General features: G+C 43.3%; 1 protein-coding gene across 5 annotated transcripts in view; it reads left to right on the forward strand.

The window, feature by feature from the left end:
• aff2 (AF4/FMR2 family, member 2) overlaps window positions 1-19,048 on the forward strand; it is a 690,205-nt gene that overhangs the window by 154,296 nt on the left and 516,861 nt on the right. Inside the window, exon 1 of one of the 5 annotated variants that reach the window (XM_059976696.1) lies at window positions 15,433-15,583. The exons of the other annotated variants lie outside the window; for them this stretch is intronic. The gene's annotated coding sequence lies outside the window, so the exon portion shown is untranslated. Of the gene's footprint in view, window positions 1-15,432; window positions 15,584-19,048 lie in introns of those variants that run through there. 5 annotated transcript variants of the gene reach the window in all.

A 19,048-nucleotide genomic window follows, 5' to 3' on the forward strand; every position in this document is an offset into this window, starting at 1 on the left:
ACACAAAATGTCTGTGGAGGTGAGTAAACAGTTGAGCATTCAGTCCAAGATTATAGATACTGCCTGGCTTGTTGAGTTTCTTCAGCTTTTTATGTGTGTGTGTGGCTCAAGATTTCCAGCATTAGCAGAATCTCTTGTGTATAGGAAGTGCTGAAGTTACTCAGCAGGTCAAACAGCACCTGGTGTGGTAGAAATAAAGCCAATGTTTCAAATGCGTGTGTGCTATCTCAGAAGGCTTGCAATGCACTTCGACTAGTTTTATCGCCTGGTTCACATGCCTTAGACCTTTTGTATATGGGACTCGGTGGTTATTTTTAAACACTGAAGCTCCTGAAGCTGTTAAGAGCGTGTTCTTTTGTGGTTCCTGCAGTAGGCGACAGTGACGGTGCTCTTCCCACCCACAGTCGAGCTACCTCTGCCGCTGTGTGACCGAGGTCAACATCTGTGCAGGAGCAGCTGCTGATGTTCAGCCCACTGCACAGTTATTAGCAAAAGAAGTAAGTCTAAGTTGAAAAGATGTTTTGAAGTCTGTTTTCGAGGCTGCTGTGCCTACACACTCTGCTGGTGCTCTGCGACACAGTAATAAATGTGGTTGTTTGTGGAATTGACAAAGAAGCAATCCAACCCCTCTTCTCTTTTTTCTCCCCAAGTTATAAGAGTGAGGGAATCTCTCAATGGATTAGAGGAGATCCAACTTTCAGATAGTTTAATGTAATTTCCAGTTCGTTGGCTATGTGCCGTGTTGTATAATGTGGGCTATCATGGCCATTCCACGCCCATGATTGTTCTTGGCAAATTTTGCTACAGAAGTGGTTTGTCATTGCCTTCTTCTGGGCAGTGTCTTTACAAGATGGGTGATGCTAGCCATTATCAACACTGTTCAGAGATTGTCTGGTGTCAGTAGTCACATAACCAGGACTTGTGATGTGCACCAGCTGCTTATAGGACCACGCACCACCTGCTCCCATGGCTTCATGTCACCCTGATCGAGGGGGCTAAGCAAGTGCTGCACCTTGCCCAGGGGTGACCTGTAGGACAGAGGAGGGTAGGAGCGCCTTACACCTCCTGTGGTGGAGATGTATTTTCATCCTGCCACCCATCATTTCTGGTACACAAGTGTAAAGGAGAACTAAATAATTGTTACTGCAGATGCGATGCACTACAAAAAAAATCACAAAAGAGAAAGAACACAATGATAATAAACACAATAAATATAAATACTTTAGATATGGTAGCTTCTATACATTGATTATATGTCCATAAAGTGACGTTAGGCACTGGAGTTCAGAGTGACTAACAGGAAATGATAAAGTAGTGGTGGTTGGGGTGTGGAGGGGTGGGCTAGTGGTCGGAGGTGTTGACCAGCCTTACTGCTTGAGCAAAGTAACTGTTTTTGAATCCATTGGTCCCAGTGTGGATGCTACAGAGCCTCCTCCCTGATGGGAATAGCAAGGAAGAGCCTCCTCCCTGATGGGAATGAGCAGGGCGGGTGGGATCCTTCGTGATGTTTCTGGCACCTTTCTGCATACATGCCCTTGACGGCGGGTAGCTGGAGGCCGGTGAAACGTTGGGCAGTTTTGGCTACCTGTTGGAGAGCCTCCCTGTCATTCTTCAGTACGCAAGTCTGAAGGAGAAGAAAATGATTGTTACTCCAGATCTGATGCAGCATCAAAAACACAATAAGCATAAACAAGACAGTAAATATAAATATGAAAGCAGTCCTGTAAAACACAGGTGCAGGAGTAACTGTACATAAGGTGACTGACAGGAACTGATAAAGTGACAAAATGGCTCTTGGCAAGAGCAACTCTTCTCGGTGGCAGAAGGGCATATGGAATCACAGTAGGGCAGTGTCTGTCAGTGTGGGTATTCATACACAAAATGGACTCATAAATGATTGGGAAAGCAACGTGTTTCGACAGGGCTGATTTGAACTCCCTCGTGGACAGCCTCTGGGTCTATGCATAGACACACATCCTCACCATCTCAAGATAACCCAAAGCTTTTAGAACATGGAACATTGAACAGTACAGCACGCTAGCAGCTCTTTGGCCCATGTTGTGGTACCAACCTTTTAACCTACCACAAAATTGATCTAATACTTCCCAGAAGCAGGATTAAGTTTAACATCACTGGCACACGTCATGAAATTTGTTGTTATGTGGCGGCAGTATATAGTGTGTATACTGTGTGTATTTGTTGGATATTTAATATTTTAATTGATATGTGTATATATTTATATAGCAACTCAAATATTAAATATATAACTATGTATGTATTTTTTTTCAAACTACACTAGTATTTTCAGACTCCCTTGTGTTTATTCAAATTAGTTTAATGTTTTGAAGTTACAAGACATATCACATTGCAATACATAATAAAAACAGTAAATTACAGTAAGAAATATGTATGTGTATATATAATAAATACATAAGTAGAGAGAGAGAGAGAGATAAAAAAGGGGAAAGTGTAGTAAGGTAGTGTTCATAGGTTCTTTGTCTTTTCAGAAATCTGATGGCAGAGGGGAAGAAGCTGTTCCTGAATCATTGAGTGTGTATTTACAGGCTCCTGTACCTTCACTCTGACAGTGTCAAGGAAAAGAGGGCATGACTTGGGTGATAACACCTTTAATGATGGGATGCTGCCTTTTTGAGACTCGCTCCTCGAAGATGTCCTGGTGCTGGGAAGGCTAGTGCCCAGCTGACTGAATTCACAACTTTCTGCAGCTTATTTCAATCCTATGCAATTCCTCCTACCATACCAGATGGTGATGCAGCCAGTTAGAATGCTGTCCGTGGTACATCTGTAGAAATTTGCATGCGTTTTTGGTGATATACGAAATCTCCTCAAGCTCCTAATGAAAAATAGCCACCACATAGACCTCTATTTTTCCATCATCCATGTACCTATCCAAGAATTTCTTAAATTCCCATAATGTATCTACCTCTATCACCACGCTTGCCAGTGCATTCCATGCACCCACCACTCTGTGTAAACAGCATAGCTCTGACATCCTCCACTCTATACTTTATTCCAATCACCTTAACATGATGTCACCTAGTAGAAGCCATTTCTGTTTGCGGAAAAAGACCCTGGCTCTCCACTCAGTCTATACCTCTTATCATCCTGTACACCTTCATTAAGTCATCTGTCATCCTCCTTCTCTCCAAAGAGAAATGTCCTAGCTCACTCAATCTATCCTCGTAAGACATGTTCTCTAGTGCAGACAGCATCCTGGTAAATCTCCTTTGCATCCTCTCTAATGCTTTTATGTCCTTCTAATCATGAGGTGAACAGAACTGAACACAATATTCCATGTGTGATTAGCCAGTGTTTTATATATTTGCAATGTTACCTTGTGGCTATTCATTCCTCTGATGAATTGAGGCCAATATACCATTTGCTTCTTTACCCACCCTGTCACTTATGCAGTAACTTTGAGGAATCCATGGATGTGAACCTCAAGATCCAATGAGCTGATGTTAGCATTTGAAAAGCGAAAAAGCATGTAGATAAAATCGGAAAGTGCTGGGGATAATCTGCAGGCAAGTCAGCGGCTGTGGAGAGATAATGCTTCAAGTCAATAACCTTACAAAGCCAGCATTTTCTATTTTCATTACCCTTAGAGGCTTTGTCACTGTTTCAGTATTGGGAACTCTCACATAAAGCATCCAAGTTGCTAAATCAGTGAGAACTACAATACAAGATCATAAGACTTAAGAGCAGAATTAGGCCATTTGGCCCTTCAAGTCTGCTCTGCTATTCCATCATGGCCGATTTATTATCCCTCTCAACTCCGTCCTCATGCCTTCTCCCCATAACATTTGACATCCTGACTAATCAAGAACCTATCCATCTCCTCTTTAAATATAACCAATAACTTTGTCTCCACAGGCATCTGGGGTAATGAATTCCACAAATCCACCACGCTCTGATAAAAGAAATTCTTCCTTATCTCTGTTCTAGATGGCCATCCCTCTATTCTGAGGCTTTGCCCCCCAGTCCTAGACTCGCCCACTGTAGGAAATGTCATTTCCTCATATACTCCTGGGCCTCAAGATCTCTGAGGATCTAACCTTGTCCCAACAACATCGATGCAGCTATAAAAAAGGCAATACAGTGAATATATTTCATTTGGAGTTTGAAGAGATTTGTTTTGTCATATAAAACACTCAAAACCTGATGTAGACGACCAATCTAGAGCATTCTGAAAGGCTGCGTCACTGTCTGGTATGTGTTGGGGGTTGGGGCTACTGCACAGGACTGAAAGAAGCTACAAAAAGTTGTAAAATTAGTCAGCTCCACTTTGTGTACTAGCCTCCGTAGAACCCAAGACATCTTCAAGGAGTGGTGCCTCAGAAAGGCAGCGTCCATTATTAAGCACCCCTGTCACCCAGGTCATACCTTTGTTCTCATCATTACCATCGGGAAGGAGGCACAAAAGCCTGAAGGCACACGATCAGCGATTCAGGAACAGCTTCTTTCCCTCTTGCCATCAGATCTTAAATGGACATTGTACCCATGAACACTGCCTCACTTTTTAAAATATATATTATTTCTGTTTTTGCACTATTTTAATCTATTTAATATATATATATTTACTGTAATTATTTTTTTCATTCTATATCATCATGCATTGCGTTGTACTGCTGCTACAAATTAACAAATCTTACGACACATGCCGCTGATGATAAAGCTGTTTTGTGATTCTCTATTCAGGCCTTTCAATATTCAATAGGTTTCAATGAGATCCCCCTTCATTCTTCTAAACTCCAGTGAGTACAGGCCCAAAGCCATCAGACACACCTTCAGTAATCCTTTTAGTCTAGGGTCATTCTTGTGAACTTCCTCTGGAGTTTCTGCACTGCTAGATCATCTTTACCTAGATAAGAGGCCTCAAACTGCTCACAATGCTCCATGTTCATTCTGACAAATGCTTTATATAACCTTAGCAATACCTCTTTGCTTTTATATTTGAACAGAATGAATGCTAAGATTGCATTTGCCTTTCTTACCACTTATTCAACCTGCAAGTTAACCTTCAGAGAATATACTACCACATTCCTCAATAACACTCTGTAGTAGCATTTTGTAACTTGTGTGGGTGATTGTGGCAATGTTTAAGTAAGAGAATGAAAGATGTTAAGTATTCTTAAGCAGGAGCTCTCATTTGTTGTTGGCTGGTTGTCAAGTATTCAATGACCCATAGAGATGAGTCTTGTCGAATCCAGGACCACTGTTTTTTGACAGCTTGTTTGAGTTTGTGCATTTTCTGATGGGGATTATTATGCTTATCGGTTAAACCCTGATTTGTGGCATTTTTCTGTGCCACATTTCATCAGGGAATTCACTTCAACTGCAGAGTGCATGGGATATGATGCAAGCTTGGTTGCATTTTTAAAAGAGCCAAGGTCCATAATGGACCTTTGGGCAGGGTCCATAATGTCAGTGCTTTAGGTAGGAGAGAGATTACTCGGCGAGCTCATTCAGAGTCAGCAAAGACAAGATGGTCACCTGCTGTTCTGAATGGCTCTATCATTTTCATGCAGGCAGGTCTGCTTCTCTCTCTGTTTTCTCAAGCAGCCTCTCAATCATGAGAGCTAGAAGTCCAACTGCGAAAGAAATGCACAGTTGCCCTGGTTGCTGCCACGGTGTTTAATGAACTGGCAAATGAGATCCAAGACTCGTCCGTGGGACTGACTGTACTGTACATTGCACGGCGAAGTGTGCAGTGTCTGCCTGCTTTTGTGTGCTTGGTACTGTGTGCGATTCCTTTCTGTTGACTGTGTTTCCCTGTGGTTGCATCTTCAGGAGGCAGTGCCTCGTGAAGGTGGCATCCATTATTAACGACACCCAACACCGAGGACATCACCACCATTAGGGAGGAGGTACAGGAGCCTGAAGAGGCACACTCAATGATTCAGAAATAGCTTCTTCCCCTCTACCATCGGATTTTTGAATGGACAATGAACCATGAACACTTCCTCACTATTTGCTCTCTTTATGACTGACTTATTTTACTTTGTATTGTAATTTATAGTACTTTCATCTGTTGCACTGCTGCCTGAAAGCAACCTATTTCATGACAGATGTCAGTGACGATAAACCTGATTTTGATTCTGATTTTTCAAAGCTTGAATTTACTTCTCGTAAAACTGTAAGGGCAGTACCGGGCTGGGTGGTGGCCCAGGCTTGCTCTGCAACCTCCTACCTGTGCTCGGTAAAAGAAAAGAATGTTTTTCATTGCCTGGTGCATGGGAGCCACACACTGGCGGAACCTCATGGTGAATGAAAATTGCTTCCATCTCCCTCAAGATGTTCCTAACTTTGCAGTTGTAAGCAAAATTGGAAGTGAAGTGTTTTGCCACCATCAAGGCACAGTTCTGAAGTGTGATGGATGTGACACTCTCCACTTGCCTGGACAAGTGCAGCTCCAAGAGCTCTCAACGGTGGCTCAACGCCATCTGGGATGAAACAGCTTGGCACATTCCCTCTAACACTGTCGCACGATGCTGACAGCATGTGCTATCGACTGAGCATGCTAGGGCAACTCACCAAGCCTTCATTGACTGCCCCTCTGAAGCATGTGGGCTTCACTATAATGTGGCAATGTCACCATCTCCCAGTTCCTTCCAAATCAAATCCATCATCTTGGTCTCGTGTACATTAGGAGTTCATTTATTAGATTGAAACCTTAGATCTCCAGCTCCAGCAGCATAATAAGGACACTCAAGAGATTGTAGATACTAAGCTGCAGCAGCAAACAATCTGCTGGAGCAAGTCATTGGGTTGAGTAGCAGGGTCAGGTTTAGCATCACTGACATCTTGCCCTTCAACCTTCTGGCTCCTGAACCAGCATGAATAATTCCACTCACTTCAACTTTGAACTGATTCCACAAACTATAGATTCATTTTCAAAGACTCTACAATTCATGTTCTCAGTAATATGTATGTGTGCATGCAATTATATACAGGCAGTGCCCGGGTTATGAACGAGTTCCGTTCCTGAGTCTGTCTTTAAATCGGATAAGTCGAAACAGGTGCATCCGGTATTATTTAGCGTTAGTTAGTCAAACGTTTGTCTTAGTATATAGTAAGCGTTGCTTAGTAATAATTGTAGCTTTCATCGGGGCAGGGCCTTTCAGATGCTCCATTATTCTCACTTTATCCTTTACCTGTATCCTTTAAAGTTGTTCCAATCATTAACCGATTGTAGTCTAAAGCTTGTCCAATGATCGATGATGTTTCACCTCTTTCCAATAGCTTTATTATTTCCATTTTATTTTCAATTGCGATCATTCTCTGTCAACGGAACAGAAAACTGCAGATTTTATGTTCTATCACTGAGCAGCAGTGAACCGTCTGATTGGCCTATCAGAGTTCTCTTTGGGAACTAGTTGACTTGATCAGCATTTCTGTTCTGGCTATTGTTCACGATCGCACTTAATAAAAAAAAGTACAGCAGCAGTCGCTAGTATCTTGTGCTGCTCCGGGTCCTAAAATCCACCTGCACTGAGAAAGGTTAAGTGGGACAAGTGGGGACGGTGCTGACTGGAAAAGATGGCGTCAGGGTATAACTTGCTAAGAAGTATTTAAGCCAGATACAAAGTTGCACACTCAACACAGTGTTAACGACAGCAACTTAAAATGGCAAACGAAGCTGTCCTCCCTCCATTTGTAAGTACGAGTTGTCCGTAAGTCGGATGTTCGTAACTCGGAGACTGTCTGTATTTACTTATTTATTGCATTTGCACAGTTTGTCTTCTTTTGCACATTGGTTGTTTGTCAGATTTTGTGTGTAGTTTTTCATGGATTATATTATATTTCTCAGTTCTACTGTAAATGCCTTCAAGAAAATCAGTCTTAGGGTAGTATGTACAAATGTACATACTAGTGACATATATGTTCTTTAATAATAAATTTGTAATGTATGGATCTATTTCTTTGGAGTCAAGGGATATGGGGAGAGGGCAGGAACGGGGTACTGTTGTGGATGATTAGCCATGATCACATTGAATGGCGGTGCTGGTTCGAAGGGCCGAATGGCCTATTCCTGTACCTATTGTCTATTTTAGAGCAATGGCTTCCCCCCCAGTACTGCATGTTGATCTGTTCTCTGCATATGCACAGTTGTCTATGCATGCGAATCTCTCTCTCTCTTCTCTTCCCCCCCCCCCCTTTCTGAAATATGAATACACCGGTTAAAGCTATCTCCCGCGTACCTGCTTTTATTTAATCAATATGCAGTTGTGCATAGACACAATTTGGTAAGAAGCTAAATGTCAGAAAATATCACAGACTGCAGTGACAAAATAGCAAGAGTTATACAGCATGAGAAAGCCGAAGGACCTGTGAGAAACAGTGAATAATGCGCTGAATTTAAAGCTGATAGCTTCAGTCAGGAAAGTTGAAGAATTTGATAGCACTAATGAAGTCTGGGGGTTGTATATTGTGAGGGTTTCACTGTTTTGTAACACAAACAACATGGAGGAGCAAAAGACAGCTTAATGGCTTATTAGCTTCATGGGTTCAAGGACGACCAGTCTCCAATGCAACCTAGTAACCTCTGAAAAGCCCGTAAGCAATACTTTTGACAAAATTGTTAGAATATTTCAAAATCACTTGAGCCTTAAACCACTGGCAATAGCTGAGAGATTTTATAAAGGGAGCCAGTCAAAAGATGAAAGCGTTTCTGAATACAGTGCAGAACTGCACAAACTTTCCCAGTACTATGACTTTACAGATGGACTTTGTGAGGCGTTAAGTAACAGGCTTGAATGTGGCATGCACAGTCAGAACACTTAAGTGAGGCTACTGTCTGAAAGAGACCTAACCTGAGAACGGGCACTGACCATTGCAATGTCACTAGAATCCGCAGCAAAGGATGCAACAGAACTGCAGAAAAGGAGGTAAGAGTGTGAAGTGCACCTGAATGGTGCAAAGAGCCAAAGATGTTATCAATGTGGCAAATCTTCCCATGATGCAAATGACTGCTGTTTCAATGAAAACGTGTGCAGGAAGTGTCACAGATAAGGTCACATAGAGAGAGTGTGCAAGTCAGACAAAAAGCACAGCCAAGTGAAAAATCTCAAAAACAAAACTAAGCAAATGTATAAAGTTACTGAATGTAAAGCAGAATCAGACAACATAGGGCCTGACAATTGTGAACTGTCATGTGTAGAACTACATAGTATAACTGAAGCAGATCACAAATCATCTGGACCACAATAGATGCATCCAGTGTAAAACTGAAAATGGAGCTGGATACAGGGTCAGCTTTGTCCATAATTCTAGAGGCTGACTACAACAGTTTGTTTTCTTAGATACCATTAGAGAAGACCTCAGTGATGCTAAAGACCTACACAGGTGAAAAGTGTCTCCCAAAGGCAAACTGAAAGTGAATGTGATGTGTGGAGGCCAAACACAACAGTTAGAGCTTTATGGATTGAAAAGAGAAATGAGTGATTGAGAAAAATCCAACTAGATTGTCACTCAGTCAAAGCTCTCTGTGGCAATGACAGCATAAGTGGTAGCACTAACCAGAGACTGGCACAGTTGCTTAATGCTAGTGAGAAGGTGTTTTGAAAGGGCATTGGTAAACCAAAGACATGAAGGTTGGAATTGAACTCGATGTAACAACAACACCAAGATTCCATAAAGTGCGTCCAGTGCCTTACGCACTACATCCTAAAGTGGATGCTGAACTGCAGAGCTTGGATGCATCTGGACTTCTCTCCAAGGTTGAGTGGAGCAGTTGGGCCTCACCCATTGTCCCGGTGATCAAGAAAGGGAAGGACAGAGACATTCACAAGCTGAGCATCAACTCAGTGCTGTGTACTGTGTTTTATTCCCTGCCATGAATAGAAGACATTTTTGCACCTTTGGCTGGTGGGGAGAGGGTTTCAAAGATTGACTTATCACAAGCCTATCTGCAAATGGAGATTGAGGAGCCAAGCAGGAAGTTCCTCACTATCAGCACTGACTCGACTGTTCGATTATAATAGTCTCATCTTTGGTGTCGCATCAGCTCCAGCAAATTGGCAAAGAACAATGGACAAGTACTCCAAGATATCCCAGGAATGCAATATTATCCTGATGACATTATTGTGACTGGCAAGAATGATGGATAGCCTCTCCAGAACCTTGGTAAAATGCTTACCTGTCTGAGTGAATATAGTCTGTGCGCAAAGAAACAGAAGTTTTTTAAGAACAAAATCTCATACTGTGGACATGTCATTGATAAGCGAGGCTTACGTAAGTCACGAGAAGATTGAAGCAGTTCTACAGGCACTCAAACTGGAAAATGTGTCACGTCTCAGGTCATACTTAGGCTTTGTAAATACTACCACTGGTTTCTCCCAAACATTGATACAGTGCTGCAACCATTGAATGCACTGTTGCAGACAGGAGCTAAGTGAGAACGGTCAGAAAGATGCAAAAGAGCATTTAAGGAAACAAAGGGACTAATAACATCCAATGAACTGCTCAACCATCATGACCCATCACTGACTGTCATACTGGTGTGCGATATGTCCCGTTTTGGCATTGGAGTCATTTTGTCACACATTGTGAAAGCTGGACCTGAACATCCATTTGTGTTTGCTTCAAGATCACTGACGAACGCAGAATGCAACTGTGCACAGGTCGGCTAAGAGGCCCTTAATCTAGTATGGGGAATAAAGACGTTCTACCACTACCTGAACAAACAAAGATTTACGCTAGTGACAGACAATCAGCCCCTTGTGCCCATTTTCAATCCCTGGAAGGGAATTCCGGTGATGACTGCTACCCAGTTACAACATTGGGCATTGTTCCTAGGAGCCCACTCTAATGACATAGAGTTCAAGGGTACCAAGCAACACAGCAATGCTGATGGCTTGTCATGTCTTCCAACACTGGCAATCAAAGAAGAAAAATCTTCGTACTGTGACCCAACAGAAGTGTTCTACACCGCATTGGTGGACCAGTTGCTGGTAACTAATTCCAAAATACAAAGGGAAACAAGAAATGACCTGACATTGTCAGAAGTCTATGAAATCACCATGCAAGGACGGCCCGCTTCCAGAATTCTCAGTGAGACGAGACCAACTGTCGGTATGTCAAAGAATGCTGATATATGGATCTCGTGTTGTGGTTCCTTCTAAACTGTGCAACAGAGTGTTAGAAGATCTGCATGAAGGACATCTGGGTACAGTTAAGAGAAGAGTCTCGCCCGGAGCTACATGTGGTGGCCTGGAATAGATAAACAGATTGAAGTCTTGGCCAAAAGCTGTTCAAGATGCCAAAAAAGTTCAAAATGTACCCTTACAGGCACCATGGAAGTGTCCGTCTTTACCATGGCAAAGAGTACATATTGATTTTGCTGGGCCATTCATGAACTCCATGTTCCTGATTGTTGTGGATTCGCATTCAAAGTGGGTGGAGGTCATACTAATGAAGTCAACCACCTCAGCAAAGACCGTCTCTGCCCTGAGGGCTATCTTCACCAGAAACAGCTATCCAGAACAAATGGTGAGTGACAACAGGCCACAATACACATCAGAGGAATTCAGACTGTTCATGAAGAAAACCATTCAACTATGAATGGGTTAGCTGGAAGATTTATCCAAACCTTCATGAAGTCCTTTAAACCGATGGACAAGGAGGACATTTCTCTACAGCACAAGGTAGACAACTTCCTTTTTGTGTATCCGAACTCAGTTCATGTGCTGACAAATCGAACACCTGCAATGCAGTTCATGAACAGGAATCTGAGATCTCGCATAGAGCTCCTGAAACCAGCCCTCCGGGGGGAAGTACAGAATAAACAGTTCAGTCAGTTGCCAAGTGAAGCAACAAAGAGCTTTGAGATTGGACAGGAAGTCCTAGCATGTGATTATCAAGAAGGTTAAGTGGACACCCAGTAGGATAGCTACAAGAACTGGACCACTGATGTACACAGTGGATGTTGGAGATCAGACATGGAGACGTCATGTGGACCAGACACTGGATGCTCAACCGAAGAACAAACCTGAGTCGATTGCATCCAACAAGATGGACGCCACTACAGTCACTGGACTTACTGCTCAGATATGATCATGTCACTGACAGCAATGTGACATCTGCTAAACCTGATACCATTCCACAGGTCCAGAGGTACTACCCTGAAAGAAACAGAGCGCCTCCCAAAAGAATGTTTTGTACCATTTTACGTCATATTAATGTAAAGGGGGGAGGAAGTGTAATATGTGGATCTATTTAGTTTATAGCAATGATACCCCCCCCCCCTTAGCATTATGTACTGATCTGTTGTTTGTGCATTGTTCTCTCTCTCTCTCTCTCTCTCTCTTACTGCAATGTAAATACACCAGATCAAACTATCTCCCTATCTCCCGTGTGTGTGCTTTTATTTACTTGATATGTAGTTGTGCACAGACAGAACAAAATTGACTTCAAAGATATAATAAAATCTGTTTTTTTTGCAGCAGCAGTACAGTGCAATATGTAAGTTACTAAAAGTTACAATAAAATAGATAAATAGTGCAAAATGTGACCAAAATGGTGAGGTGTTTGGGTTGATGGTCCATTGAGATATTTGATGGTAGAAGGGAAGAAACTCTTCCTGAAACAGTGAGTGTGCTTGCTCAGGTTCCTGTGCCTCTTGCCTGATGAGAAGATGGTGAGGGTCCATGGTGGATGTCACCTTCTTGAGCCTTCACCTATTAAAGATCCAAAGCAACACAGAAATTGCTGGAGGAACTCAGCAGGTCAGGCAGCATTTATGGAAGTGAATGAACAGTTGATGCTTTGGGCCGAGACCCTTCTTCAGGACCAGAAAGGAAGGGGGAAGATGCCAGAAAAAAAAAGTGGGGATAAGGGAAGGAGGATAGCAGGAAGGCGATGAGTAAAGCCAGATGGGTAGGAAAGGTAAAGGGCTGGAGAGGAAGGAATCTGATAGGAGAGGAGAGTGGACCGTGGGAGAAAGGGAAGGAGGAGGGACACCAGGGGGAGGTGATGGGTGGGAGAGGTAAAGGGCTGGAGAGGAAGGAATCTGATAGGAGAGGTGAGTGGACCGTGGGAGAAAGGGAAGGAGGAGGGACACCAGGGGGAGGTGATGGGTGGGAGAGGTAAAGGGCTGGAGAGGAAGGAATCTGATAGGAGAGGTGAGTGGGCCATTGCGGAAAGGGAAGGAGGAGGGACACCAGGGGGAGGTGATGGGTAGGAAAGGTAAAGGGCTGGAGAGGAAGGAATCTGATAGGAGCGGAGAGTGGACCGTGGGAGAAAGGGAAGGAGGAGGGACACCAGGGGGAGGTGATGGGTAGGAAAGGTAAAGGGCTGGAGAGGAAGGAATCTGATAGGAGCGGAGAGTGGGCCATTGCGGAAAGGGAAGGAGGAGGGACACCAGGGGAAGGTGATATGCAGGGCAGGAGAGCTAAGTGGCAAGAGTGGGGGATAGAAGAAGAGAGGAGGGGGAAGGATTATGTTTATTGGAAGGAGAAATCGGTATTCAAGCCATCAGGTTTGAGGCCACCTAGATGTTAGGTGTTACCCTGAGGGTGGCCTCGTCACAACACGTGAGTAGGTTCTGAGTCCCTCTCTGTGAATACAAGGCTCCTTTCTAGAGAGAGTTAAGTGGACCAAGTTCCTGAGAGTTCACAGCATGGACGACCTCACCTGGTCCTTTAATATCACCTCCCTGAACAAGGAGGCACAGCAGCGCCTTCACTGCCTAAGAAGATTGAAGCAAGCAAAGCTCCCACCCCCCCAGCCCTCCATCGTAACTGTGTTTTACAGGAGCACCACTCAGAGCATCCTGACAAGTTACATCTCCATCTGGTCTGGGAGCAATCGAGCACTGGACTGGAAGTCCCTACAAAGGACTGTGAGGACAGCTGAGAGGATCATAGAGGTCTCCCTACTATCCACTGGGGACATTTATCAGGAGTGTTGTGTACGCAGGACCCTTAGTATTATTAAGGAACCCACCCATCCATCTAGCATCCTCTTTGACTTTCTACCAAAAGGCAAGAGACCAAGATGCATTAAAATAAGAACAGAAAGATGAGTGACAGTTTCTTCTCCCAGGCCATTAGGCTTCTGAACTCCCGGCCGCATTGTATTCAGAACCCCGCTGGTTAATCTGTTCTGTACCTTAATGTTTAATATTAATGCACTTTAATTTGTTACTTATGTTTGATCCATCTAGAGATTTTACCTTTGTAAGTTATCATTTGTTATGTACTACTGGGCTTTACACGCTAGTGCACAGAGACACTGTCTCATTTCTATATACATTATATGGTTATATATGTTATATACGTGTGTATAGTTAAATGATAGTAAACCGGACTTGAATGAGAACCGGAACTAAAATGTTTGGCCACAGGGAAGTTCTGCTTTTGGTGAATGTATCAGAGGTGCTTAACTGTGATCCCCTAATTTACGATCGATCACACTCGCCCATTAAAGTTGCCCTGAATGATGCCCTGTATGGCGAAATAAATTATTGATGCTTTGGGTTGAAACCCTGCATCAGGACTGAGAGGGGAGAGGGGAGAACGCAGGTGTGAAGAGGAGAAAGGGTGAGGGAATTGTGGGGATGCATTCACCACACGGATTTTACTTCAGAAGAAAGCCCAGGGTAATCAGGAAGGATGGGTGGTGGGGTGGCGATACTTCTCTGTCAAAGGAGGTGTAAGGCATTTCTTCTCTCCGCTAGCCTGCAGGTCACCCTTGTGCAAGATGAGGCACCTGCGTAGCTCCCAATCAGGGTCACATGAAGGCATAGGAGAAGGTGGTGGATGGTCACATGAGCAACTGGTACATTTCAATTTGGCCAGACAACCTCTGAAGAGTATTGATAATGGCTGGGGTTACCCGTCTTGTAGAGACACTGTCCAGAGGAATGGCAAACCACTTCTGCAGAAAAATTTGCCAAGAACAATCATGATCGCCAAGGTCAGATGACACAGCACATAATGATGATGAATTACCAAGGGGAAGTAAAAGCCGACCTTCTCAGTTATTCCCACAAACTCTGAATGATCAGTGAAGTACATCAGGAACTCCTTGGGTGTACTGGCTCTTAACACAAAGGAAGCATTTCACTGTATAAAGGTTCTAGTGCTTTCCTGGCATATACGATGAATAAGCTCTTCTTGGGCTTCCAGCCAGGTCCAGCAGTCAATTTGAAACTGTTGTTTCGATGACAAACTCTGCCATCTTCATCAGGGATGATGCCTGGGCATGTCTAGTTCAGGGGTATTTATACCCCTGTCATTTGTCCTTCCTGATTGGTTAGTCCTCATCCAATCAGGTTTCCACTCTCCCACCTTGTTTACAGTTGAATTCCAGTTCTTACTTGGAGTGAGACACTTGTCTTTGTTAAAATTCTTTTCCTCTCATTTTATTTCAGTGGCTTCCTTCACCAAGTGGTCCGAAACGTGACACAGTAGTTTTGAGTCATTGAAGTCAATCCTATGGCCATTGCAAATGCAGTGTTCTGCTCCTTGATGAGGATTTCCAAAGTGCATCCCGTCTGGCCAATATACGCTGCTGTGCATTCACAGGGAATCCTGTGAACACCAGTTGTCCTGAGACCCAGGTCGGTTTTCACCTGCATAAGCTGTGATTTGATCTTCCTTTCGGGTTTGTGGATGGTATAAATCCAGTGTTTCTTCAGGATCGTGGTGATCCTTCCTGAAACTGTTGAAGTATAGGGCAGATGAGTGGTAGCAGCAGATTCCTCCTTGTTGTTAGGTTTCCTGCTTTTTCCATCAGCCCTTTTAAAGGCCCAATTTATTTCTTTTTGGGTTACCCATGCCAGTGCTTTTGAGACTGCCTGGTGAAGAAAGCTATTGAAGCAAAATTAGAGGAAAAAAAAAATTAACCAAGATGAAGGTCTTGCCCTGAGTAAGAACTAGAATATAAGTGTAAACAAGGGACAGTGGAAACCTGATTGGATGGGGACCAACCAGTCAGGAGGGACAGATGACAGGGATGTATATACCATTGGACTAGACATGCCCAGGCAGCATCCCTGGTGAAGATGGCAGAGTTTGTCATTGAAACATTGGTTAAAATCGATATCTGTACACGGCAGGAAGCCTAAGAAGAATTTATTCATTTCACTGTATGCTTTGACGTACACCTGAAAACTAAATCTGAATCTGAGGTAACATTGGATGGTGAGAGACTGACAAGCGAACCCTTTCTGTGTGTAGTTAAGTTGAACATTCTTTCTTTAATCCCACATTGAGCTATTGACATTGTTACAGAAGCAATAGTCCAATGGGAGCAGATCAAAGCTCGAGACCTTCCCCGATGAAGGAATGAGTGTATATTGGTTCCCTCCAACCATAACTTTAATGCATGAAATGCGGCCGGTAAATGAGCCAGAACTCACGTTACTGAACCTGCTGTTAGGTTTCTTTTCAGCATTTCTACCCCAGCTTACTGCTAATTCTTTAGATCAGTGAAGTGAGCATGAACTGTTTTGTACATTCATGGATGATCCTGAGTTCAGGTTAAATTAGGCCCAACTTGCATACGTTAATGTTGGTTGTGTGCTTTAACGTTTGCCATTTCGTATGTGGTCTGATACATTAACAATCCTTAAACATTTCAGTGTTTATGTTACATGACTGCTTCTGCTTGGATTTATTTATTTATTGAGATGATGAATGGAACAGGCCCTTCTGGTCCAATGAGCCACGCCACCCAGCAACCTACCTACTTAACACTAGCCTTATCACAGGACAATTTACAATGATCAATTATCCTACTAACCGGTATGTCTTGGGTCTGTGGGAGGAAACTGGAGCTCCTGGAAGAAATCCGCACGTTCATGGGGACGGCTCCAGAATTGAACTCTGAACTCTGGAACACCCTAACAAGTACTAGCATTGCGATAACTGCCAGGCTATCATGGCACCTTTCATTGCTATGTTCACCACCCCCACCTCTGTGCTCGTTCTTCTGCAAACTCCAGTTCATTTCAGTTTGGGCTCAACCTCTCTCATTGAATCAGGATCAGGTTTAACATCAGAAAGGAAAAATTGTGAAGTATTATACATGGGTTCATTGTCCATTCAGAAATCTGATTGTGGAGGAGAAGAAGCTGTTCCTCAAATGTTGACTGTACATCCTCCTTGATGGTAGCAAAGACAAGAGGGCATGCCCTGGATGGGGGCATAGCCTCAGGATAAGGCGCCCTTTCAAAACAGAAATGCGGAGAAATTTCTTTAGCCAAAGGGTGGTGAATTTGTCGAATTTGTTGCCTCAAGCAACTGTGGAGGCAGGTCGTTGGGTGTATTTAAGGCAGAGATTAATAGGTTCTTGTTTGGACTTGGCATCAAAGGTTACGGGGTGAGGGCCGGGAACTGGGGTTGAGGAGGAGATAGAAAGAAAGAATCAGCCATGATTGAATGGCGGTGCAGACTCGATGGGCCAGATAGCCTAATTCTAATCTTATGAGTTATGGTCGTATGGTCTTAATGATGGAGCCTGGCTTTCTGCTTTTGAAGATGTTCTCGATGCTGAGGAGGCTAGTGTCCATGATGGAGCTGCGTGAGTTTTCAGCTTTGTGCAGCTTTTTCTAATCCTGTGCAGTGGCCCCTCCATATCAGATGGTGATGCAAGCAAATGGAATTCTCTCCAAGGTACATCGGCTTTCTTATTGGTCGATCAATGACAGATTCTGTGATTAATCTCATGCTAACTTTCCCATTTACACAGAAGTTCATGTAAACCCAAACAAGTACTACTTTATTGCAGAGTTCTTTGTCTGTTTAGGGACTCATCTGAAGTAAAACAGAATTGTAGGAGTCAATTGTTTTCTGACTGTTTGTTCGTTATTCACTAGAGGCATGGAAAACTTGGCATCGACTGGTTGTTTCCAAATAAATGTCGGGAATTTGGAGATCAGACAAAGGGAGCCAAGGCCTGTCTGGGTCTGTCTACAATTTGACCCATGTCTTGCTGGAGGTTAGACAGAGCCTCAGTTTTCCCAAAATAAAACATGTTTGTCATCAAATCCCATACTTCCACTAAATCCTTTTCCTGCCAAATATTTTCCCCCTTTACTTCTCACTGTACATGATTACTGACAGCTAAACAATTACCTGATGTCCCTCAACAACAGCCCTCAATTGAACATTATTCCAGACCTCTCCAGAGGGCTGCTGATGCTTTTCTCCGAGGATCGTCGCTTGTCGAGGTGGGAAGACTTGTGAGTTCCTGAAATCCCAAGAGCAATGCCGCTGGAGTTAAGTCATCCGGCGCCAAGTTCATCTATGGCACAAAGGTCATGAGTGAGGTTCCAGACAGAGATCCAACCAAGGCCTCAATGGTGGAGCTGGCAGAAGGAGATGACACATCACAATGGCAGTGAAGGTACTGGAAAGCTACAGGACTGAAGGGTCCCCAGTTGTCTTCCTCTCCATGCCAGTAGACTATGATCCCAATCTGTCAAGAACCGTGAGATGGCTACCCGTGCGTCAGACTCCTCATGTTAAACAAAAACACACAGGCATTCTCTATTAACGATATTTACCCTAACATCCCGCATGCATGAATACCAGATTCCCCCTAGAGTCACCTGAAGGCCCATCAATAGAAAACCTCTCAGAACAGGAGTTCCAAACCTTTTTTTATGCCATAGACATTTAACAAGAACCAAGGGGTCCTTAGACCCCAAGCTGCGAACCTCTGCCTTAAGAGAACATAATTCTTGACTGAAGTGATCACACTAACTTGGTTTGGAATCATGTATAATGATAGATTTAAAGATTAGCTTTATTTTCTAATTAATAATTTATAAAAATTACTAATTTATTTAATAACTTATTTAATATGTAAATAATAAATATTCAGTATTTGGTTTAATTTATGTTTAGTGTGTTTCTTATTGTAATATATAGTATTTTAATGTCTTCCACTGTACTGCTGCCATGAAATAACTGATTTTATGCCTTGTGTTAGTGATTTGGATTCTGCTCACATGTCCATTTGTGAGAGGGTCCAGGACCAGAAGGCACAACCTCAGAATACAGGGACATCCCTTTAGAAC

This window comes from Hypanus sabinus, chromosome 8 (assembly GCF_030144855.1).
Source record: "Hypanus sabinus isolate sHypSab1 chromosome 8, sHypSab1.hap1, whole genome shotgun sequence".
Classification (NCBI taxonomy): domain Eukaryota; kingdom Metazoa; phylum Chordata; class Chondrichthyes; order Myliobatiformes; family Dasyatidae; genus Hypanus; species Hypanus sabinus.